We start from the raw sequence: 27491 nt of genomic DNA, 5'->3' as shown, positions 1-27491 counted from the left end.
GTGTAAAATTTTTCTCAAACAATTTTAACGATTGCATGAAAAGTATGAGTAAATATTCTAAATGCATTTTAACATTCTTAAAAATAAATAAATCTAAAACAGATTTGTGACCTCATCTTCCAGAAGTAGATTAGTATGTATAATAAATACTATTTATTACGTTGAACATGGAACCAACTTTTGAAAAATGTTTATGCTATAAAATAAGGACAAAAAATAAACATTTTAGCAAAATTTATTAGCATTTCTTTAAATGTTAATTTCTTTCTTATAATATTTTTTGTTTAACATCTCTATATCTTAAAACACTATCTTAAATAGCTTTAAGTCTTTGTTTTATGAAAAAGATAATTTTGATTAAGCTAATTTTAAACAAAAATGTACTTCTTACACGCCCCCTCTTATCTAGATCAAACATAAGAAATAAAAAGAAATCCGTACATTTTTACAAGAAGATCATCTATTCAAACTTAACATTACCAAAAACAAGTCCAACTCTATGATTACGCACGAAAACTTAGAAATTCTCTGGTGGCCTTACAATTAAATTTTTGTTTCTCCCTATTTTTTTCCTTTTTCAATCCGGCGCGCCTAACATATTTCGTAATTCAACCACAGAAATCCCCAAGCTCATTGATAGTATTATTCTAAACGACACAGTCAGTCATTTGTAGAAATGACCACAGAAAAACTAGATCTTGTCATTTGTCAAATCGCCAGGCAACACGAAATGCTAAAAAGGGTTAGCGTCTAAATATAGCAAAGTCACTTCAACCGAAAAGACTGAGAAAACAGATTAAACAGATTAGTTGAAGTATCGTTGCTCTGTATGACAACAATGGAACTATAATTCATTGGTAACGTTGTGATTTTTCGAACCGTCTAGTTTTGCACTTTTTCAACGCATTTTTGCGTTAGTAATTTAGTTCGGATAATGATTTTTTTAGGTCAGTCAAGTGCATTTTTTATGTATTTTTCGTCTATTATTTCAATTAATGAATGGTCTAGATGTTGAATGTATTATTTATATAAATTGACTCTAGATGTATAACTGTTTCTGTACATGACATATCACTTTACATTTTTTAGACACAATATTATTTTGAACCTATGGTTAAAATATTTTTTTTTTTATTTCCCGACAAATATGAGAAATATAGTTAGCTGAAATATTGGTTTTGATTTGAAATCGTATTAAATACAAAATCAAATAATTAACGGAATTGATAATGTGCTGTTCTTTACAGAGTGCTATACCATGGAGAGAAATCTGCTAGAATATTGTTCTAATTATCAGGAGAGAATTTAAAATGTGCTATGCTATGCAAAGATATCTGCTTGAATATTTAACTAATTATTAGGGGAATATGTAATATGCTATGAGATGTAAAATATTCTTTGAAAAGTTTTAAAAATATTGACATTTGAGATTTTAAAATAGAAATTTAAGTATTTTCAAATTATCCTCATGAAAGCAAAAATAATATATTTTTATAAAAAAACTAAACTTCATAGTAGTTATTCAATTATCATCATTTATTCTAAATTTACCGGCAATTTTTAAAAAAAATGTTCTTTATGCTTTTATGCTATAAATTTAAGTTAATTAAATTTAGTTTAAACAAAATATTTGAAACATGGTATATTCCGTAATCACCACCCTAAGTATATATTTTTATACATTATATATTTTTTGCTAAGTATATATTATATACTAAGTATACATTTTAAATCATTATCGAAAATGAAATTTTAAAAATATACACAATAACGATCGAAAATTAATATTTCATCTTGTAAAAGGAGAAATTTATCAAAACTTATCTATGAAGAATCAAAGCTTAAATGCATTAAAAAATTTTAATTTCTGGAGGAAGCTTGATGGGTTTTTTTAAAAATCGCTATCCCCTTCCTTCCGATTACATCCGGCAATCAAACTGATTTTAAGTGTTTTTAATCTCGCTTTCTTCGTCAATGATGCGACAATATTTGATCTTGTTTTTTTTCTCTCTCTCTTTTTCTCGTTCTAATGTTAATTTTCTACCCTAATCCGCATTTTTTTAACTTCATTTTTCCGAGCGTTTTGAAAACGTTAAGGACAGTGTTTACGGAACATCCTGCATATGTAGATAATCGTTCTTATGACGTATGAAGATAATTTTGATATCTTAATCCAAAAGAAATATTGGTGATAACAATAAAGGGGAAAAAAAACATTTTCTAAAGCACACTGATCACAATACTTTTTTCTCCCTTTTCTTATAAACGAAAAACTTCACTTCCCATAAAAACCGATACATTCGAATAAAAGAAAAAAGTAGGCGGCGCCCATTTGAGGACCAGTTCGTGATTGACAGTACAGCAGGGACCGATCGGTCCAGACGGTCGGATTAAGTGCGTCCGGATGATGTGCCGGACTCAAGTGGTCCCCTGAGATATTCGGACGGTCGACCCCTCCCCTCCCGGGGGCGCTGTTTGGACTCTAACAGACTCCACTACCGCATGGATGCGCCCCATGTGGATGACCCCTAATTATACCTCAGGAACCCCCTACTACTTTTCTACTTGTTTCTATAGCTTAAAGTAAGCTGCAAGAACTAAAAGAAATCTGACAAGGAAAATCATATTTTGTCCGTGTGTCTCAATCCCAGAGTATATAAAAGCCACCCCCGGGAAATAACTTTTTCTTTTCTTTGTTTGTTACAAGTTAGGAGTATTCTGTTTCGTTTTGTCGCTTTACGAATCGAATTTGTTTGGAAAGTAAAGTTTTGGATGATGTTTTTGGGAAAGTGAAATTTCTGATTGTGTTGTTGGTGTTTGTCGTATTTTCTGATTCCTTTTCTAGGTATTTTTTAAGTAATTCTCTTCGTCTTTTTTTGTATATATATAAATTCCTTTCGCTTTTTTTAAATTTTTTTTTTAGTTTTTGTTTAACGAAATCTAAAAACGCGTTCTTTTTTCTGACTTGAGAATACTTTTTAAAACATTAAATCTTAATAACGCAGTGGGGGAAAAAAACAAAACTGTTTCCTTATTATTTTACTATTTAAAATAAACGCTGTTACATTAGGTTGTTTTCTTCAGTTTGAAATTAATACAGATAACCTTCATGAATTATTTCTTCCATTCAGTAAGGTACTTTCACTGTTATCGAGTATAATACATCCAACATTAATTTGATCTTTAATAAATAGTTGACAGCACTTGAAATTATTACATGATTCAAGCCCTTAAATACTATTATCATAATTTTAAATGCCCAGAAATAGATCATTATTCTTAATTCTTAAAACAACAACGTAATTTAGCTCTTTATTGAAATATGCATGTTTCTAGGAATGCTTTCTTTGAAATATTCCTTTTTAAAACATGCTGATAAACGAAGCAAAATAATAATAATAAAAAGAGAGAGAGAGAGAGACTTGTATAGTAAGTTGCGAACTTGTGTTTCAATCTGTATACCGGATAGAATAAAACCATCAAGTTTCGTATTCAAATCTGAATGAAAAGGGTTGAGTATCGCTGATTGTATGATGTTTAAACATTATTTTACTAGTGTTGTGGGCCAAACTTTGTTACGATTAAGCGAATCAAAAAGTTATAGTTTTTTTTTAATAAACGCTTTGTTTAGCTTTTATTCCTTTTAAAATGTTTTTCTCTTGAATTAATAGATGGCAGCACAGTAACGTTATAACATTTTTTACTATTTTTAACGCTTCGGAAATATTTATGACGTTTCTTTATCTTAGATAAAGCTTTTAAAAGTGATTACTAAAAAATATGCATTTTTATGGATTGCTTAAAATTAGGCTATCCTGATAGGCATTCAAAGAGGATTTGATTTATTTTATTTTTAATTTTTATATTTAGCGAATATTATATAGATATATATATGTCTTGAATAATTTGAAGCTCGTGTAACCAAAACTCAAGCTGGTCAACTGAACTGTGCTGCAACGATCAGCTTTATGTAATTCACATAATTAAAAGTCTTTTTCTTTCTTCGGTGACACGAAAAAAAATGCAAGACATGACTAGGTACTGAAAAAAACTTACTTAACTCTTAAATTTTTTTCTACCAGTAATATATTTTTAAAATAATATCAAAAAATTAAAAAAAAAAATTTAATATTTTAACTACACATTAAAGTACTCCTCAATTATTTCATGTTTTAGAAAAAATTCATGCAAAAATTTCAAAAGTATACGGTGAAAACGGTCTTCTGGGTTGGTTTATTTTATTAAAATGTATCTGCCGACCTTATCCGACTTGTTTAAATGCTTTCAGGTATTTTTTGTAGTTTTAAATAAGGTAAAGACAAAATATAATTTAAATTTTATATAAACTGTAATATGAATGTTTTAACCTGTAATGTGAATCATTTTATTCGCAGGACGCAGATTGTGCTTTCTGAATAAGTTCGTCACGATCATAATAAATAATAGTGCCTTTATATTTTTTTTCTTTAATTGCTTCGAAATTTTCGTATTAGTACTTTTCATTTTTAAATTTGCTACAGTCGGAACAGTTTAATTTACAATTTTTTCTTTATTTAACCATTTTTTGTCGATAATTTTTAACATAATATTTTTGTGTGTGTTAAGTTACTTTAGAAAACAAATATTTTTCCTCTGCAATTAGACAAAAACAGAAAGAATCTTGAATCTTTTCCGTTAGGTACTATTATTTCATTAACCATACATGATTATTTGCTTTTCCGGAATATACTCATTGATACAATATGTAACGATATTAACCATGTAACGATGTCTATCGTTTCTAAATATTAAAAAATATTGATAGTTAGATACCGATACAATAATCATATTGATATCAGTTTTCAAACGAATTTTTAAAAACTCTGTATCTTGGATTCTTTTTACTTACCGATACAATGTCAGTAACGGTATCAGATTTCAAAAAAAAGTTTTAATTTTTATTATATTAGTAATTGAATCAGTTAATGTCTATGTTACCTTTTGATTTTACCTGCTGATAAAATATCAACAGATATATCATTTTTCAAACAATTTTTTCTATACTATTTTAGTCTATACTAAATATTTAATTATGTACGTGATATGAACAATTTAATTTTTTAGTTACTTTTTATCCTTCAGTGATCATAAATATACAAAAAATATATATATTATTTGGTTATTTTTAGCGTTACTTGAATTAAAATTGCATTTCAGTAACTAAATTCAGTTAAATATTCTAAAAAGATTTTTTATACAAAAAAAAACAGTTTTTATATCATAATTAGAGATATAGTTAGACGTTTTTGTTTTTGAAAGTTAAGATATTTACCCCATATATTGCAGAAAACGGAACCACCAAGTGAAGGCATTCGCAAAGAAGAAAAAAGTTCGTTTGAGTTTTTCTCCACCCCTTTGTATACCACAATCGTATTTGCTACACCCCTTCCTAAAAAACCACCCCTTTTTAACCGGTTCCTTAACTTTCCTAACTGAAAACAGCACCTCCGATAAAAAGGTGGAGCTAAAGGCGTTTCTGTGACGTCACCATGATGCGCGCAGGATAGTGCGCACTACTCATGTTCACCCTCCTTATGGGCGGACGATTCCCAGCAAAGCGCGCATTCAAACGAAAAAGGGGAAAAAACGGGAGGAATGGAAGGAAAAAAAACCAAAACTCCTGGAGAAAAAAAAACCGGAGAGAAAAGAGAGGAAGAAAGTTATAAAAAACATTTTCCCGAAAAATATAAAAATAAAGAAAGAAAAAGTAGCAAACGATCGCGCGCATCCCGTTCTGTGCACAAGAAGTTGTTTGCTTACGGCGCTGGTGTTGGTTTGTGTGAGTGCGTGCTTTGGGAAAAGTATTGAAGAGGGGGGTTGAGTGAGGGTGTGCAAGCGAGAGAAAAACAGAATTAAAAAACACACGCCCCGGCCCGCATGGCAGAAATAGAAGGAAGGGCGACTACGGCTTCGGACGGCTAGAGGTGTTGACTTATTCTCGCCGACCACCGGGGCTGTGTTGACATAGCGCCGGGGCGCGGATGCATTTTTCGCCGACGCCGCTAGCGAGCGTTTTCCGCTTGGCCAACCGTAAACTCGTCCTTTAAAACGAAGTCTTTTATTCCAACAGCACTGTATCTTGAGTTTGAAGCTACTAGCATAAGAGGTCAGTAAAGTTAGCTATACTATTTTTTTTTTTTTCATCTCCCTCCCTTATATTTATTTACTTTTTTTCAATGTCTTTCTCCTTGCTTATGTAAACAATAGCTTTGGAAGAATTGGGGAAAAAAATCTTATCATTTGCATGCGATTTGAATACTATTCGATTTTTTATTTTTTTTATTCGTTTCTATTTTATGAGGGGTCTATCACAAATATCAAATCGGAGCTAGTTATATCATAAAAATAAAATAATGAAAAAAAGTCAGGAAGAAAAAAAAAAGTTTTTTTTTTCTATTGGAATTTTTGCCACGCCTTCGGCAGTATCTTATTGGATGTAAGAAATTTCAGGGTTGGTGTTTTTAAAATATGAAGTTAGAATAATCCACTTTAGTCACTAGTTAGCAGTATCATATTTTTTATTAGTTAGTCATCGTTTCTGTTGGTTAAAGGCTAAAAGATCTTTTGTTTAAAGAATAATTTTTTGTTAATAAATTCCAATTACCATTTATGTCTTGGTAACTTTAGATATTTCATTCCAATAATTCTTTTACCTTATTAATAACAATTAACCATCATGTCACGCTTCTTTGTGGGCAATAAATTTTCTTTAAAAGTGACTATTTTTATTGACTTGGCTATTTTGTTGATTATTTTTCTAAAGAGTATTAAATTCTCCAATGGTTTGGTTTTTAACTTCTTAAATAATTCTATTTAATACACTTAATGCATGTTTTGATTAACATTTAGTCATACTTTTTTTCAAAGCAATTTAAATAACCTTTGCTTAAAAGGTTTATTCTCCTATTATTCTTAGATTAGTTATATATCTTATACTTAAAGAGAAATTATTGTATTTCAAAACATTATATTCGTTTGATAAAAAAATTTATAAACTTCTAATTTGCAGTTGTTTTTAAATCTTAAATTCAGCATATTCTTCAATATTGTTTAAGTTGCACATGTTCTTGCATTTAATAATTTCATATCAACTTACTCGAAATCCTTCAATAGCCGGCAATTAATTAAAACCGTAATGTAATAACAAGCAGGAATATAGATTTTATTTAAATTAGCTTGATCTAAAAAACTTTAGACTTCAACGTGCTGAATTTTAAAAATTTAGCTGTTTTATCAGTGGTTATATATAATCCAATTATTTAAAATTGTGCAACAAAAATAATTAAACCGCATGTTACATGCCTTCAGCTAGCTAAAATTAAACGTCTGTCCAAATTTCTTTGCAACTTAGATATTGCCAATTTATAGAACAACCAATTTTTCTCTTTTTCGTCCTATTTCTCACTAAACATTAAAATGATAAATCGCAAAATAATTTACTTAGACATTTGTTGCATACACAACCACAATTTTATAAATTTTAACATATTTTCAAATCTATTTTATCATTTCTGGTGTCTAATAAGAGCTTATTTCACTCTGTAAAAATATATAACGGGTACCATTCAACGATAAAAATTAAAAAATAGGTACTATAAGCAACAAATAGTTAGATCAATAAATCATGCCAAAAAATTACTTCTTTTCTTATTAAGTTATAAGTTAGCTTAATGCATTTTTTTTTCATAATAAATTATTCTTCACTTAAGGATTTTAAAATCCTGTGACTATATAATACAGTTTTAGATAATTTCTATAAAATAAAACAATTTTTTTTCAATTTTTTGTAACTTTTTAATATTGTATATAAAAAATATATTAAAACATTATTATTGTTTGCGAAATTTTTAATGCCTTTTACTATTTGTTATTCTGATAGGGAAATTTATTTCAACCATTAAATACGTCAAGTACATTTTTTTTTCTTATTGAAATCATCGCTTAAAAAAATCTTTTCTCGTATCTTTTCTGGATCCAAAATACCTTTTGAATTGTCATGAAAACTAAAATTATTATGTCATTAAAAATATCATATGAATTCTACTAGAACTCCTATGGAATTAAACCTTATTTTGTAAATTAGCATATAATTAAATTTAATTTGTCATTAAATCTTCTCTTATGAATTTTCATGAAAACTAAAAATCATTTGGCTTTAAACTTACATTAAGAACTAACCAAAACTAAAATTTCTTTGACATTAAACTGCCTTAAATAATTCAGAAATTAATTCTTTTCAGTAATTCTAGAAACCTAAATTCGAATGCCTGTATAAACTATATCTTTTCATGTCTCTTGTTGCATAATTTCTGAAAACAAATTAAGTTAGTTACAAAAGTGATTTTATTTTACTAATAATTGAAAATAAACCTGCATTAATATGGGATTTTTATATGCATAATGTCGAATACAATCATAGATTGTTCAAGGAAAATGAAGTCGTATTCAAGTCAGTTTCTAATTGAATTTTAAAGGGGAGTTTGTAAGGCATATATCAATAAAGAAAAAACTGATTTTTTTCAATGCACCTTTCCTAAAAAAATAATTATAATATCGCTTTGAAATTTTTTGGGGGTATTTGAGGTTATATCAGTTGCATGTTGTGATGACGTCATAACCTTAACAAAGAAATACTTTTCGAGTTATGAAAAATTTTCAAGAAAATTATTAAAAAATTAAAAGTTCTTAACTCATAATTTTTTGACAAAAATCTGTTCTAACATTTTTGCAAACATGTATATGTAAATATTCTGTGGAAAAAAACTGACGCAATATCTTGTATAGAGGCGGAGAAAAGGTACATCGAAAAAGGTCAGTTTTAGCATTTTTGGTATATGCCCTACCGCCTCTCCTAATTTATGAATTCTGATCAGTTATTCAACGATTAAAATGATTCACACTGCGAAAATAAATATGTTGTATTTTTATGCATAATGGATTTATTTATAGCTAAAATAAACATGTTATGTTTCAAAAAGTATCAAAGAGCCCAAAAAAATTTTAAAATGTCCTACGTTAAAAGTTCTGCAAATTGTTAAACCATTTCAAAACTTCTGCTACTCGTGTAGAGTTGACTCATAAAATTATGCTTTTTAATTTGAACGGAAACATGGTATAACTAAACGGAGAAAGAAATATTGGTAAATTACCGCAATATATGGTACTGATATTTCTGTTTAAAAAAAATGCCATAATGCTGATAATAAGACCAAAATATAAAGTATTTATACCTCTTATTTGGTAATTTTCCGTTCATATGGTAACGGTTTATTTTAAATTCCGTCTTTCTTATTTTTTTATTTATAGTTCTTATTACAACATATATAGCAAAAATTAAAAAACTGAATAGTAAATTTAACCGAATATATAGTTTTTAAGCCATTGTTTAAGTTATAATGATAAATTTTATCACACCGTATAAAACCATATTTTATTGTTAATTTTTCCAAAATCCATACCTAAACGCGTTAGTAAAAATTGCCAAGCTTTTGCCGGTTGGTGTTCCCATAGAGCCAGCAACATGGTAAATTTTACTATATTCTGACAATTATGACCGTACATTTTTTCTCAGTTTTACATTTATTTAAGTGGGCAACAAATTTAAATGGGGTTGTGACTCAGGTTACCGCTATTATGGTTTAACAGTGAACTGATTCTGAGAGTGCATGTATATTCAAAATACCATTTTCCCCTTCCCCTTATAATAGTGCACATTTTAACCCAGGAGTATTTTTTTTGCATTTTTTAATTATCGTTCTTTTACTTCTAAAGAAAATATTTGACTGAAAAGAAACTCAGGTCAACTAAATGCTGTTAAAAAAAAATATCAGAATGTTCTAGAAAAATCTACAAAAATGATCCAGTAGTTTCTTAGAAAAAATTCAAAGCTATTGTCGTCTAAATACTTTTTTTTATCACACTTGGTAAATGGAACTCATCAACAAGCGCATCCTATAACATTTCTTTATAAGTATTATTAAACGGAAATGAAAAGCAAAGATACTGCCTATGTTGCATTGCCTCAACATTAAATAGAATAAAAGCTAGCTAACTAAGATTTGTTAAAAAATTTTTCTCTTTTTGGGATATGCACTGAGAAAAAAAAAAGGTCAAAACTAAAACTACATGTAAAATTTATCGTGTTTCTAAGTCTATGGGAACACTGGAAAGCTCGGTAATGCTTACCGAAGCATTTTGGTTATAATTTTTTTTAAAATTATTAATAAAATACGGTTTCAAGATGTGTGATAAAATTTGGTAAAATGCAGTATCTTTATTATGATACTTAAGAGCAGGGCATAAAAACCATTGATTTGGTTAAATTTGTTTTTCATTTTTGTGTTTTTTTACTAAATGCATGATAATAAAAACTATAATTAGCAAAAAAAAAACAGAATTTCCGGTAATCCGTTATAATATGAACGGAAAAATTGAATGAATTTTTGATATACCTTATATTTCGAATTATATATCATGCACACACCAGAATCCATACCATACACTTTAGTAATTTGACTAGAATGTTTTTCTTCGTTCATTATATCCTCTTTTAAGTTTTCAAGGAATTTACTTAAAATTGTAATTATTTATTTTGCCAATTATATTCTATATTATTAATGCGATTTGTGTTATGCCTAAAACATTTAATCACAATTATATTTTCGGATAGATAAATAAGTATCTTTTTAAGCATTTATTAATTATTTTAAGGCATTAAAAATGATTAAAAAAAAATTTTTTCTAAAGATTTGAAAGAATTTTTGAATCTTAACTCGTCTAAAGTGTAAACTAAAGGAATGATTATTGTAAATAAGATTTAGATTGAAGCAAATTCAGTTCTGATTTTTCAACCTTATTAAAATTAGTAACTTTAATTTAGATAAGCATCTTAAATTATTGGTTTAGATTAATTAAGCAATTATTTAATCTTGATTTAATTTCATATATTTTTTTTAAAGATATATTCTTTTGGATGCAATATTCGGCAACAATTCAATTGAATTAATCATACTTTGCAAAATTTCTGAATTTATTTCAACCTATATTTTTGTGTTTATTTTTAAAATGCAGTTTTCAAAGCAATTATATAAAAAATAGGTCTTAAATTGTTCCTAATTTTTAGTACAAAAAAAGGAAATTCTATAATACATTAAACGTAATAATGTGATTGCAAGTTTTGAAACATTAACGATAAGCAAAATAACTAAAGATACGAAAAACAAGATTAGAAAGTTGAGTAAAATAAATTATGCTAGGTATATTTGCAGAACAATCAGTATTATATTTTATTAGTTGATAATAAATAAGATCTAAAAAATTAATGTTTTAGTGATTTGAAACATTTTTATTGAAGAAATCCAGCTTTATTATATTATTTTGATCCTAGTTCATGATTTGAAAGCAATAAAAATAATACAATTTATTCAGTATTACGAAACAAATTTTAATTATTTCTCAACAGGATGAGGCATGTAGGCAAATACAAAAGATTTCACAACTAGTCTGTTCCCACAATATTTAATCTAATCATTCTTAATAGCATAAAAATGTTAAAAAAAGTATTTTAGATAATATAAAATTTTATATAAAATTTTATTAAAATTTTATATTTGATATAAAATTTTTCGCTGTCCTTTTTAGTGTTACATTCAACACTGAAATTGTATAAATTTTATTTTTCGATTTTAGCAGAAATTAATTTAAGAAATGATTTTAAAATTAGAAATTTTCACAGACGTAATGTTACATAAGAAACGAGTACTTGTTATATTTTACGATAAAGTTAAGTTTCAATAAAATATACCCTAAATTTTAAAAAAATCTTTAACGGAAGTTGAACGAGGAAAAAAAGCTTGCTTACTTTTTCTGCCTCTTCACTCTATAAGCAGTGAAACAACTTTTACAGATCTTTTGATAAATTTCGTTTTATATGTTTTTCGTTTGAAGCTTAAACTTAAATTTTATATAAATCTGTCCAGGTAAAAGTTGCATTTAAATATTTATGTGGAGTGATTATTTATGTTTAAGTATTATTACATTTTACGACAAAACAAAGTTTTAATAAAATTTACTCTTAATTTAAAAAAATATTTAGCGAAGATTGAAAGAGGGCAGAAAGCTTGCTTACTTTTCTGCCTCTTCACTTTATAAGCAGTGAAACAACTTTTACAGATCTTTTGATAAATTTCGTTTTATATGTTTTTCGTTTGAAGCTTAAACATAAATTTTATATAAATCTGTCCAGGTAAAAGTTGCATTGAAATATTTATGTAAAGTGGATTATTTATGTTTAAATATTATTACATTTTACGACAAAAAAAAGTTTTAATAAAATATACTCTTAATTAAAAAAAAATATTTAGCTAAGGTTGAAAGAGGGAAAAAGGCTTGCTTACTTTTCTGCCTCTTCACTGTATAAGCAGTGAAACAACTTTTACAGATCTTTTGATAAATTTCGTTTTATATGTTTTTCGTTTGAAGCTTAAACATAAATTTTATATAAATCTGTCCAGGTAAAAGTTACATTTAAATATTTATTTGGAGTGGATTATTTATGTTTGGATATTATTATATTTAAATAATTCAAGAAACTTTTGAAGCAAATATTACTATGAAATGTAGCACCTACAGTACTATTCACGTTTTACAGTAAATCATGCGGGAAAAATTGTCCAGATTAATATCGATAGACAACCATAATAGCCATCTTCTCAAAAGTACGAAGGTTAGTGTATCAGGATGCCTGGCTTCGAATCCTAATAGCAATTGCGTAATCTTTCACTCCTATATTTTATGTTTTTTAACGTAAATTTTTACGTTGATTATTGAATTTACAATAAAAAAAATTCTGTAATCCTTATTGCGCGTATTTTTACTGTAAATTTTCGATAATACTTTTCATACTGAACTTTTACCGAACTCTTAATATGTTGCAGTCTATTTGGGTTGATAATTTAAAAATGAAGATAATATTTTAAAGAGTTATGTACAAATTCTTATATTTTGTCTTTTATTATTTTAAGAATATTATGATCAATTTTATTATGAGGAAACATATTGCGAAAAAATATGCCGTTAAATTAAGCATAAATGTAAAATTTCTAATGCAATTTTTAAAATCAAGCATTTTCCAATGTTATGCATAATGATTTTCAATAAAATATTTTCGAAATAGAATCTAAATTAGACTTTAGGTAGAATCAAGTTTATACTGTAGATAGAATCATAATTATATTCTTAATGAAATCATACTATTTAAAATACGCATGGCCTCCTTATGATATTTTAGAGTCCTGCTGAATTATTTCAGTTTGGAACTATAATGCGATAATCCATGAAAGAAACTGTTGAAATGTAATTATTTTAGATGATAAATAAGAGTTCAAAACTTGTGTCGAATTTTTGTTAAACAGAATACGATAATCAATGAAAGAAGCTGTTGAAATGCAATTATTTTAGATGATAAATAAGAGTTCAAAATTTGTGGCGAATTTTTGTTAAACAGAATACGATAATCAATGAAAGAAGCTGTTGAAATGCAATTATTTTAGATGATAAATAAGAGTTCAAAACTTGTGTCGAATTTTTGTTAAACAGAATACGATAATCAATGAAAGAAGCTGTTGAAATGCAATTATTTTAGATGATAAATAAGAGTTCAAAACTTGTGTCGAATTTTTGTTAAACAGAATACGATAATCAATGAAAGAAGCTGTTTAAATGCAATTATTTTAGATGATAAATAAGAGTTCAAAACTTGTGTTGAATTTTTGTTAAACAGAATACGACAATCAATGAAAAAGCTGTTGAAGTGCAATTATTTTAGATGATAAATAAGAGTTCAAAACTTGTGTCGAATTTTTGTTAAACAGATTGAATAAATCAGTTAGTTTTTTCTGTTTTTTTTTATTAAAACTTAAGTAATGATATTCACTAAGGAACTCAAAATCGACTGATGAGCATTTGGATGATGCTACTGATATTTTGCGTGATCTTTATGCTCTAAGTTAAACAAAAACAATGTCAAGCTACAAATTTAAACTGAAATGGTAATCTTCCATCCTTTTTTAAATAATTTTTACCACTTTAATACAATAATTATGTTACAGAATATCAGTACATTTTAAGTTTCAAACAATAGCAAATAAAATAAATTGACTGACAAAATAGACAACAAAATACTAATATATTAGAAATAAATAAAAAAAAACTTATTAGGATGTGCTGAACTAAAATTTTGCTTCCCCTTGCTGGTTCTCTTCTAAGCCTATTTATCAATCCAGCGTCAAATATATTGGACATCGTATAAAACAGTCTTATCGCCTAAAAAAGTAATATTTTAGACTTACTTTTTCGGTTTTACTTTTACAAAGTAATTGTCCATGTAAAAATATAATTAGCTTTAACATCATTGGTCGAATTATTTAATCCCAATAAAAAAAATTATGAAGTTGATTCAAGTACAAGTATAAAAATTTTTCCAGATCAAATTGCGGTATAAAGTACCGGCACTTTGTGCATCATCCGTAAAATCCATTTTTACCGTAAAAGGTTGGACCTTAATTTTTACAGAAATATTTATTTAATTTGAGGGATTCAATGATTTAATGGTAATTACTGTAAAGATTACGGTGCAACATATTTTTTTCCATAACATATTCCGGTAAAAATAGATTTTACGACAAAATGTACCGGCACGGTACTGTATACCGTAATTTAATTCGGAAATTTTAATCTGTAATCTTTTGAACAGTGTAGTCTTTTGAACAGTTTAATGGCATATAAACATTTTATTATCCGAGTTTAGTAGACTTTTTCATAACAAAAATGTGACGAAATACACTGTAAAAATTTATTACAGTGAGCGAAAATCGCTAAATTATTCATTTTTTTATTCAATAACTAAAAAATATAAGTTTAATTAATTTTTTTTTTTTTTAGAAAAAAGCATGTCATGACATTTTTTTAGTTTAGTTCAGTTTCTTTCAAGTTACATAGTCCTTGGTACAAATCGCCTTTTCTGCCTTTTATAAAGCTAAGGTTTCAGGACAAAGAATTTAGAAGGCTTGTGGCTCTTGAGAAGTTCAGTATTTATTGGCGTAGCCCTCTTTTGAAAAGAGATTGAAGCCCCTACTTTAAAAAATGCTGATTCAAATTTAATAATTTAGAAAAATATTTCATTATTTAAGTTTTCAGTTTTGTCTGAAAATAAATACAACTTCTTAATTAAATAAATAATTCCTTGAAACTGAAGCTTTAGGATATTGTCTGATTGAAAAACTTGATTCGCTTGAATAACTTGTAAAATATTCGCTTAAACGTTTTAACGGATCGAAAAAGAGTAACTTTATTGTTCTCATACATAAAGAAGAAAATAAATTGTAAATCAAACTTTAATCTTTAAAAGCCATGAAATATTTTTTTAATATATAATATATAAATATGTGATTTTATTTTAAAAGAATTTTATTACATAAAAAATTAAATTTTTTTTTTGCTGTGTTAATCCATTTTTATTTGCACAAAATAGTTATATTTTGTGTATTTTTTCAATTTTGTCATTAAAATAATTAAATATTTTTCGGTGATTTAAACTTGTTTGACTAGTGGAACGAAATTATTCTAAACCTCAAAATCTTATTAAACTCTATTTTTATCTTAGATAATTTGCACTTCATATTGATGTTTAATCGATGATATGCATTGATAAAACTAAATTAGTTTTTAGTTTAAAATAATAAAGAACATGTCAAATAATTTTTTTCCAATTTATTTTAAGTCAGAAAACTATGAGAAAATAATTCTCTCCAGACAAAACGTTTCATTTAAATGCCTAAAGCAATTAAAATATGCAAAGAATCTATTTTTTCTTCTTACTTAAATATTAAAAAAAAATAATTATCAATTTGAAAACAAGTTTTAAAAAAATCGTTTGAAAAAGTCATTTTAAAAAATCGTTTGAATTAAATCGTTTTATATTTTCTCTTGTTTCCTGTACGCGAAGTAATATTTTGAAACAATAGTTTTTCCGGCACAAAGCAGCTGCAATGTTTAAAAAAATATTAAAAAATCACTTTCACATATTTTCGCCTTTTTATTTTAAAATAAACATGATTTCTTTTCTAATGCGAATACTTCTCTGCCAAAAGTGAAGAAAAAAATGTATATATACTCATAGCATATTTCATTCCAAACCTATCATTGTTTAATGCAATAAAAAAACACCTGTTTTTGTGTGCCCAAAATTGCTTCGTATTTTTACTGACTCCCTTAACAACATTTATTTCACTACTCTTATTATCCGCTGAAGGGGGAAAAAAGTAAAACAAACGATTCGAAAATCTTCGAACAAAACGAAAACGTCTTTCGAGTCGAAAATCTCCGGAGAAAACAGTCAAACATTAAGAGGAAAAACGTACGATAACGATATAAATATCGATGCAAAACGATACCATAATCATGGTCGATGAGCTTTGTCGGATTTGTCGCTTTCCTCACATATTTATCCCTCACTCCCTGAGGGAATTTCTTTGCGGGTAAGGAAATTTGAGGGAGAAAATCCCAAGTGCATGTCTTCTACACTTAAAACACAATTTGCTCGAAACTCGATAAAATTTTTTCAACTCGTTTTATTTATTTTTTTCATTCACTCGCTTCTGTTGCCATACACACATGCATAAAAGCTTGAATTAGATAAAAAGTAGAATAAATATAAATACTTTAACGATAAACATCTCGCTATTGAGTATTCTTTCTATTCGAGTGGGGTGCTTTATTTTCTTTTATTTTTTTTTCCTATTTTCTTTTGGATAGGGGGTGATTTCTAGTCAATTTTTTCAGTTATTTATCCATTTTCTTTTATTTATATTTTTGTCACCCATGCTACGGTGAGATGAATTCGGGAGTGGAATCAAATTTTATTTAGATGCAGACGATTTTTTTTTTCTCTTTTAAGTATTCAAATGCTAAATCGTCAAGGGATATAAATGCTATTTCGATTTTGTTAAGGTGGATAGAAGTGGGGGTAGTGATTTTCTAGCAATTGTTCAATTCTGGTGCTGCGTCCCGTGGTGTTGTAAATTCTCGATTTATCTGTTTCGATTTAAGTTGAAAAGGAAAATGTAGCGATATGATGTAAATAGAACGTTATTGGGGGTTGACTTTAGCTAAAGATCATTTTGTCGTGTTCTTTTTTTTTTTATATTATCATTCAAGAGGAAATATATTCAAGTTAATATTGTTAGCTTATTACTTGCTTTGTTATTCTATTTGATCAAAAAATATTTCTAATAAATGTCATTTTTTCCAAATTATTCTTCTTTAAAACTAAGTTTGAGTAGTAAACTTTATTTTGAAATTTCGTTTTTTATTAAATGAATAAATAAGCTAACCTTTTACTTGAATAAATTTTTCCGTTAGTTCAAAGTTTTCTTTTACTTAATATAATTTTGCATTATACGTAAGATCTATAAAAAAGCAGTTTTGGTATATTTTATTTGTTTAGTTGTGTGTTCAAGCAGGAGGTTAGAGAAAAGGTCGAATACATAAATTTTACTATAAGAGTAAATACGGCAGAATTTGTTTAAATTACTTATATTCCAAGATATATTTCTTAAAACTTCTGTCGAAAACTATATTATAATATAAATTATGTTTTATTGAATATTATTTTAGTACAAAACTTTTAATAAAGACTTTTTCAATAAGAAACCCTAAAGAAGATGGAAAAAAAGGTAAAACTTTAATCAAGCAATTAAAATTTCAGTAATTATAATTGCGGAAAAAGAAAATAAAACGAAAAAATCTGGGGAAAAAGAAACAAAAAAAAAGATGAATTATGAAGATCAAAAAATTTGAAACTATTGTCAGGGTACGACGCCAGCTTTAATTTATTAGGATGCCTGTTATTATAACTATAAGATCATTTGTAAACCTAAAGAAATATTTAAAATTAAATGTTTGTATATTTTGCACCGTAATTTTAAAAAAAAAATTCTAAAAATACGTGAATATTCACCATTAAAAATTATTCAACATTATCATGAAGACAAAGTTTGATTAAATATTTATAACTCAGATTTAATACCATTCCGACTGATTTTATTAAATACCTTACTTTAACATCTGTTTTTGTCTTTAATTTTAAAGATATATTTGAATAAATAAAGGAAGTTTTTATTAAATACTATGAATTTAAAAAATATACTGAAGCATACGTATACCGTAGTTTTTAAAATCCTTGTCAAAACTGCACAGACAATACGGTCGCAAATTAATATCTACGTGAAGAAAAATAAAAAATGCTAACTAATCCTATCAAATCACTACAAAGAAAGACGGAAAGGAAAATTTCAGAACTTGTTTGATTGCTGAAGAAACAGGAAAGAGTTGAAAGACGATCATCGGATAACACCTTCACTTTTTATTAGACATCAAAACTGGTTTTGGTGTTTTGGTGTTGATCTCCATAGATTTCAATAGTGCTTTGATATCTCCCTCGCTTAAGTATTAATTTTGGTTTCTTATTTATATACCTGTTTTTTTAAATAAATTTTTCGTAGGAAATCTAAAAGCATTTATTATTATTGGCAACAAATTTACATTTTCAAATAAAATAAAATTATTTATTATAATGAATGTTATATTTGAATGATTTATTATTATTATTGTTATATATATATATATATATATATATATATATATATATATATATATATATATATATATATATATATATATATATATATATATATATATATATATATAGTTTTATTTTTTCCGTCGGACTAGCGGAAAAACGTAAAATGGGGATAGGAAATGTAAGCATATTTTTCAAAATTTGACGCTCTTTTAAACATAATTTCAATAATATTTCTCTCAATATTTAACTAATTCACTTTATGGGTTACATTTGCCCTTGTTTCAGAGTTTTTATGCTTTCAAACTCTTGATCAGTTGTGGGTCGATTTTTTTTGCTCATCGTTTTCATCGAGCATGCATAAAATTAGATATTGTTGCAGTCGATGGACGCGTCATGATTTTCTTCACGCGTGCAATTTTATTCTGAGGAACCAATGCTTCTGTTTGATACCGAGAATCAATTAACTCCCAGAAGCTTAATTAAACCCATTTGTAACGTATTTTAATCAACACTGTCTGACGGTGTAGAAATCAAATTCAGAGCTTTTAAAAAACATTTATTTTAGCTTTTTCTTGCATGTCACGGGAATTTAGAAAAAGAAATGATTCTCTAACCAGTTGTTTAGTGTAACGTTCTTTAGATGATGATTGGATGATTCCAAAATTCAAGGGTTGAAATTTGCTGGAAAAAATTCAGCTCGAAATTTTTACACTTAAATCCCACATACTTCTTTGAATTACCGTTTCCATGCTTTGCCCTTCCCACAATCCATCAGATTTTGACTCCCCTCCTCAAAGGGGAAATCCCCTCTCACAAACAAATATACAATAGGGTAGAATAAAAAGAATGTCAGAAAAGCTACAAACAGTTTATAAACAAATCTATTTTTAAAAACTATAATAAAAAAGGGAGGCGAAAGCGAAAACTTAGAAAAGGTTAGTGTGAGCTTTATAGAGAAAAAAACTATTTTGATTTGTTAGAAAAACGTATTAAGCATGATTTTCTTAAAAAGGTATAGGTCGGTTATCTTACTGTATATCGGTATAGACAATTTTTACGGGCCACCAAAAAATGACGTAGGAAGCAGTATAACGTGCAAAACGGACAATATAAAACCATATATATCAAAAAAGCACTTTTTTTAGTGCTCCTCCCACTATTGTACTGATATATTTTACTTTGGCTATATTGATACAATATTAGAAAGCACTCCTTTTTGCGGGTATAATAGTGTGAGCTGATGAAGTGATTATATCTTTTTTCCCCGGGTTTTTATTTATATATATGTATATAAATAAAAACCCGGTTATATATATATATATATATATATATATATATATATATATATATATATATATATAATTAATTAAAAGCTTAAATAAAGTTATAAATCGTGTTTAAACAAAGAAATTTTCTCGAATCTTATCGATATGATATTAATGAATTAATGATAGAAAAATTTATAATTTATGAAACTAAAACATTCTTTCAATTCAATTTCTTCTCATAAATCGTAACGGCAAATAGTAAAAATATTTAGTTTTCTTTAATCCATTTGAAAACTTGTTTTCAGATTTCCTAATGAAAAAATCTTAACATATTTCTAGTAACCTTTCAAGATGTATTAATTTGAAAGCGAAGAAATTATTAATAGAAACTCAACAAATCTAACCAATCTGAAGTTTTGTAATTTAATATCTTATAACTGTCTTTAAAATCTGTTTTTAACGTGAATAGACTTGATATTTCACTTATAACTTTTAAAAAAATGTATTATATAGTAATCAATGATGTACGTTTATAAAATATATATTAAGGGGACATATCATTTTCTATAAATTATTTGTAATGAATCCTAAAATCAAACGTTTAAAATATTCAAACATTACTATGAATTTTTGCTTATTCAATTAAGAAATATAAAAATTTTAAGATATAAAATATTTTTATGATTACTGCTTTATTTCTAAAAACACCATATTACATAAGAAAAGCTTTTATACATAATCAACTAAAATAATGCATATTTCCTCTCCGATTACATTTTTTTATTTTATAATTTATTATTTAAATTTAAGAGGAGAATATAATAACTGTTATAAACAGAGGAAAATACTTATGAAACTAACTACAAAGAGCTTATTTGTTCCAAATAAAAGCTTTAAGGAATGTTACTTTCAGCAGTTAAAATTACCTTTATGGTGTTTATCTCGAATTTCTAAATTAGAAACAAATTGTAGAATGTGGTTTCATTGTTTGTATGAATATTTCAGATTTCGAACACTTTCTCTAGCCAATATTTAGAGCGTTATTATCCCATAATAACACCTTTAAAGCAAAATTGGCGACAAAATAAGTAAATTACATTACGTATTTTTCTTTTGGGACTTTTTGTACTAAATAACTAATGGCACCACAATAAAATTGATGTTATTTAGCACTATCGACCATTTAGCTGCTGATTTGACACTAAAAGATGCTTGGCGATATAACGCCAAACGGATAATTTTTCCTCCGTATGTAGATTAATTAGAATTGCGAGTTTGAACTGAAATCATAAAAATTGAATATTATATACTCTCGGTTTCTTAAATCCTCTTTTTCCCTGTGGGAGTTGAATTTTCAAAATACTTTTCAAAACTCTTTCTTTCCTTTCCCGAACAATATGTTATGGTGAAATTTAAGAAAAAAAGAATTCTTTTGTAAACAAACTGCATAACATTAGTTTTTTTTTATTTATTCATTTCTTACTAAAGCATTTGTTAAATGTGATTTTCTTGCATTCCCTGTGGTATAGAAAAGATGTTTTCTATACATTTTCTTCGAGTGTGTTTGCGAAATTCTTTCACGTCGAATGTATTTGTATTAGTACTAGATTTCCAACTTCCATTTTTTAATCGGTTTCTATGCTTCTATTTTTTTCACATTATTTTGAGACGAAAAGAGGGAAGAAGAAAAAAATAGAAAAGCTCGTATTTTCAACTCGTCTCCCGGGTAAACAAGTATGTATGTACAAAAAGACTAAAAAATACATGGATAAAAAAAGAACTATTTTTTCGAACTTTAAGCGATTAAAAGGATATTGAGACTGGTGGCGGTAGGGAAGGATGGAAAAAAAAAGTAACGAAGACTTGCAAGTTTAACGAAATACGTTTGGTTTTACTGTAAAGTCACACGTTGAACTAACAGAAAAAGCTGATAAATTCGTTTTTTTTTTACCTTCACATTTGGCTTTTGAAAGAATAAATAAAGTTTTTTAGAGAAAAAAAAACAGGCAACCAATGCGATAATGAATGTATATTTATATAGAAAAAAAGAAATATTTTACAAAATTTTCTGTAAAAGCCCTTAACAGTGATACTTCCAACCAAAGTTGGTACACCATGATTTCTATTTCGCTATTTTTTTTTTATTTCAATTTGGGAGTGTCTCTCTTTTGTGTTCTTTGAAAGGCCAGAATACTTGAATAAATAAGAAAAACTCTAGAATCTATTTCACAAACATTCTGGGATGTTTGCTTCTTTTCTTTACTACTTCACACTGCGCGCTTTACAAAGAGCTGAAGGAAAAAAAACTGAACTTTTTGCGTAGGTTTTTGAACGCTTTTCTTTTCTTTAAAAAAAAAATAATAAAACCTTTAGACCAAAGGTTTTTATTATCAGTGGCTTTTTACCACTCTTTTTTGCCCTCAAAACACATTTGATTTGATGATTTTAATTTGTTTTTCTCGTAGTCCTTTTGAAATTTTCTATCAACTGCTTCTAATATTATGTTTTAGAATCACTTACTAGGTTTTGATTTATTTTATTCGAGTAGTTATGTTAAAAGTTTTTTGTGTAGATAAAAAGTTTTATCAATGCTTTTTTTTATCAATTTTTTTTAACAATATGTTGAAATGTAAAATATATAGAATGAATAATTATGTTTTTTCTGCAGTCAAAAAATATCAATACAAATGTATTAAATTATTTTGCTTTCTATAATGGTCAAATAAAACAGACCTATGACATTTAGGTTGATAACAGGTATATTAGGTCGATTTTAGATAATAAAACCTACACTAATAACGAGGATTCTACCATACTGGATAGTTTTATTTAATTTAAATTTTATTACATTTTTGAAAGGAGATTTTGTCTTTATATGACTCATTTATATTACTTTGCGTCGAGAGATTTTATATAGCTCCCTATAGCTGATATATATATTGCTACCGAATTTGTGTACCCAAAGTAAGGAGTGATTTGGGAGAGACCAAGTGAGATTTTTGTAATTTTTCTCTCCATATAACTCAAATACAGGATTGTTTCACTCAGAAATTCCCTACTAATACAAGTTTGTTCCATTATTTGCTACACATGTTGTAGTTTTTTTAATATTTAAAAAGAAGTTAAATGGTTATCATTAATAACTACACACGAATGTTTTTCTGTTCGAAGCCAGTAATAGGACAAAAATGGTTCCAATGTAAAATGAAAATTTATTGTTGTCGAAATGTTTATTTTATTTTTAAAAACTGAAAACTACTGGGCAGCAAGTCATTATGAATGCCTTTTGAAGTTAACAAAAATTACTATGGAATCGGTTAGAGTTAAAAAGATTTACTACTGAAAAGATGGAAAAAGGTTAAAGACTGTAGTTATAAAAGTTAACTATACCTGACATAAAATGCTAACAAGCATTTCTTTTTTATTCATTTAGTTATGGAAGAGAAGGATTCTAAAATTTAATATTCTAAGTTATCAAGTGTGTCTTAAACCAAATTCCTCACTTCTTTTCCCTCCACCATTGTAATCTAAGTTAACTTCAGCTTGAGCATGTTTCTTAACCAACCTCACAACAAAAGTTTCCCAAACTAAAAACTCTAACGTTGCTCAAACACCTAAAGAAATTATTACGAACGCTCAGAATAAATTTCACCGAGGACGTAAGAATTTCCGGAACAGTTAGCGGCTCTTCTCTGAACTCGGAGTCACTTCATCTTAGAAACAGAAAAGTGAAGAATAGAATCAAGACTTTAAAATAAACCGTCCCTGATTAAGAATGAAAAGAATATTTCTCTGAAAAGCTGACGAGTTTACAAGTTCTCAACCACGGCGTTAAAACCGGAAACATTAGGGGATCCCTAAATTACTTCGGCGTCGTCGACAACAACACAAAATGTCGCCACTGCTGCCTTTTCTGGTGCAGTGGTCACGGTAAATATATGTTTGTTAGAAGACTCCTTGTGGACTAAGGTTTTGAGGTGACTTAGCAAAATGTGTTGTTACTCTTTTCCTTTTATCTTCCTTCCCTCCCTCCCCCACCAACCTTTTGTAGAAAAGTTTCCTGCCTTCAGTTTTCCGCGTTTGTCTACGGTCTCATAATTTTCATTCGTCTTCCTTTGATTTGTTTGAGTTTTACGAACGCTGAAAAGATTTCCCAGCGAAAGCTTGTCCTGCAGTCCTTTCGGAAAACTCTCATTGTCTTTTTGATAAAAATGTTCAGTTTGGGTGTTATTGTGTGAGATATAATATATTTGGTTGGCTTCTCGTGATGTTATTATTAGTATTAAGAAATGTGTTATGTAATTGCATGACGAGACTTGTTGAAATTCGCCGGGAAACTTACCATTATCTCATCGGTTGTTAGGTTTAGTTGTCTTATTTTGATGGTATAAGATATGCGTAGCGTTTTAAATTTTCTATATGTTTATTGTTTGAATATTTTGTGCCTAATGCTGAGACTAGTATAATTCAGAATACCTTTCACATAAATCAGAAAATTTTGCAACTTTTATGCTTCAATATTTCATTTCAATTTGCCACTGGAAACTACATTTTCTAATCTACAACCTTAGGGAATTTTTTTTCATCAGATAAATATGGATTTCTCGAGTATTGGTTTATTTCCTTATCTTTCTCTTTTATTTGTGTCAAATTAATTTCATGCTGCTGTTTTTTATTCCCGAAATGGGCCATGATTAGATCAAGTACATAAACTTCTAACAATTCGGATTTGAGAAATGCTTCTTAAAAATCCTCATCCGTAATAAAATCTAGGTTTTTTAAAATGTAAACAGGCAATGCTTGAGAAGTCGTTCGCTTTCTACAAGCCTTAAAAATTTTGTGGCCTTATTCATTGGAGAGATTATTCACCTGTCAACTGATTTGCTGGTTTTTATGTTCCCCAAAAAATAAAACACGGCCTGTCATTTTTTGGAGGTTCACTCCAGAGATCTTTATTTATCCATTTTGCTCGCTTGAGTACGTAATATCATATTTTTTATCATTTAATTTGATTCAGTTTAGTCGCATCTGATCTTTCTACCATTAAATTCTTACCAAAGCACAAACCCAAACTTATTGGGTTTGTGCTTTCTCTCTGCAGTCAAACGTTTATAAAAGCTCTGAATTTTACTTTTATACTAATAACTTTGTAACTTTGACATTAATTCAAAAGACAAGAGAACTTTTATGTCTACTAATATGGAAACCTCCAGATTGCAGGGAACTTTTGCAGGGAAGCCTAATTTTTTCCCCATGTCATGGTATATATTTTTAGTCCAACTGGGATTGGACCATATAGGCATGAAGTAATATATAAACTCTACAGCCGTATCCGATTTTCGTACCTGGATCCATTTTGTATCAGTAATGAATACTGTATCTATAATTATGTTGCCAACTGTGTTGTCCAATATCTAAATTTTTATTTTTTCCAAGCCATGATATTAATCTAATTATTTAATTATATCTTAAGACCATAATATTTTCCCTGATAGTTAAGACAAAAATGTCAAAAATCAAAAACAATATAATCATTTCGCTTTACTCAATTTTTACTTATTTGAATTACTGTATTTTTATTAAAAATTAATTCCCTTAGAAAATTAAAATTTAACTAATATATTAAGAAAATGAATTTAAATTAACGTATTTAAAGTAATTTTTAATATAATTTGATTCTAGACACAAGAAAATAATTAAGGAAATAAGAATAGCATATAGAAGTCTTGGAGTAAAACAAAAGTCAACTTTAAAATTTTTAAATTAGATTTTAAAATCAACATTGTATCATATTAAATCATATTTATCATACATTATATTAATTAGAATCATATTTAAATATTTTATTTAATGCACTCAATGTTATTTGTTCAGTTGAATCAATATTAAAATGGAAATTTTGGAAATCATTCTCCTTCTGTAGTAGACCCTTAAATTTATCAGTCTTCTTTTTCTAAATCAATTAATCTCAAATCAATTTAGATTTTTTTATATATTAATTACACTTATGTCGAAGAATCATTATGCAATTATCAATATCATAGCATTATATAGTTGCGCAATCTATCTCCTGCTTTTAAAACTTTTGTCAGTTAAAGCAAGTTTTTTTTTTTTAATTCTTGAAATAATAATTATTTAATCCTTTAAAAAAAATTTCGTGGAATAGTTATTATTTAGACTTATCAACATCATTCATATTTACTTAGACTCTATCATAAAAAAATATTTTAAAATAAAATATTTATTTTAAAAAGAGAAATAAAGCTTTAGGATAGAGAGTTTTTGTGATCATTTATTATTTCCTAAAAATTTAAAGTAAAATTAATTTTTTATCCAATGTTCAGTTTTTTATTCATTTTCGTATCTAAAATAAACTTAGTTTTTTTTTATCAAAAATAAACTCATAAAATACAACTAAGCATTGGATGCATTGTGAACCTACACAGCGAAGTTCTTTTCTTTACTTTGAATCTGCGTTCGGAAAATATAAATTCTTCCCTCTTTTTGAACTCCTACCCTGTTATTCATGATATTCCGCGTAGCATCTTCGGTTCCGTTTACTTTTTAGAAGCTTCAAGTCAAACAGATCAGAAAATTGCAACGGAAAAAGGGGAGAGAAAAACTTTCTTCATGCCATATTTATAAAACAAGTTACAGGAACGGCTCCGGGAGTGCAGTAACTGCAACCGGGATTTGAAGGTGCAAAACATAAATAGAAAGTATGATGAAAAAAAGCTGATGGGACAGTAAAGAATTAGATGCACACCAACGGTCTCCATGGTTACCATAGTATCTATGTGGAATTTTCAACCGAAAAAAAAAATCGCCTGACATATAAATTCACACTGAAAAAATCAGGAAGAGTGACAATAAAAAAAATAGGGACTCTAAAACAATCGTCGAGCTAGCAGCATCTAACCTTTCACGTGCAAAAAGAAGGGTCTTTTGTTTGTCATGGCTTTTGGGGACTGAATTACGAGTAGTGGGTGTTGGGTGGGGTGGTAGAAAAGAATTCTACTGGGAAGCCATGTCGGGTGCATAGGGGGGATGCATCAGAACGGGGTGCAGGAGTCCCAAGGACATGCAACCTGAGAGGGGCTCGGCCTCTCGCGCTCTCTTCTTGTGTTTGTTTCTCGGCCGTGGAGGCTTCAGTAAATATTGGGTCTCTCTACGAGTGAGAGAGAATCTTTTCTTTTTATTTATATATATCTATATATTCCAGCTATATATTCGGCTCTTCCCCCTTGCCTCTTGCTTGCATAATCCATAACAGAGGGGTGCAAGTGGGGGTGGGGTTGCGGGGGTGGTGGACTCCCCGTGATTGTGTATTATGTAAGAATAAATATAAACTTGATTGGGCACTCCATTAGTTGCCATAGCAACGCGGCGGACGTTTGTTACCCAGCACTGTGAATGAGGGGCTGGGGGACGAAAAGGTAAACAAAAGGGGTGGGCTTTTGAGAAAAAGGAGAGGGGTGTTGAGAGTGATGACGAAGGCCGGACGGACTCCCCAAATCGTTTGCCTGTTGGAAAAGTACCGGGAT

General features: G+C 28.0%; 1 protein-coding gene and 1 long non-coding RNA gene across 20 annotated transcripts in view; both read left to right on the top strand.

The window, feature by feature from the left end:
• Positions 1–27491, top strand: part of LOC107437615 (forkhead box protein P4) — a 297109-nt gene that overhangs the window by 221406 nt on the left and 48212 nt on the right. The window lies entirely within an intron of this gene.
• LOC147804246 (uncharacterized) lies at positions 8660–12394 on the top strand. Its single transcript, XR_015429341.1, has 2 exons — positions 8660–12017; positions 12284–12394. It is a non-coding gene; the product is annotated as an uncharacterized LOC147804246 (long non-coding RNA).

The sequence above is a fragment of the Parasteatoda tepidariorum genome, chromosome 9 (genome assembly GCF_982258835.1).
Source record: "Parasteatoda tepidariorum strain Cologne lab strain chromosome 9, Ptep-v5.0, whole genome shotgun sequence".
In the NCBI taxonomy this organism is placed as follows: domain Eukaryota; kingdom Metazoa; phylum Arthropoda; class Arachnida; order Araneae; family Theridiidae; genus Parasteatoda; species Parasteatoda tepidariorum.
This window is presented reverse-complemented; position numbering and strand designations above follow the sequence as displayed.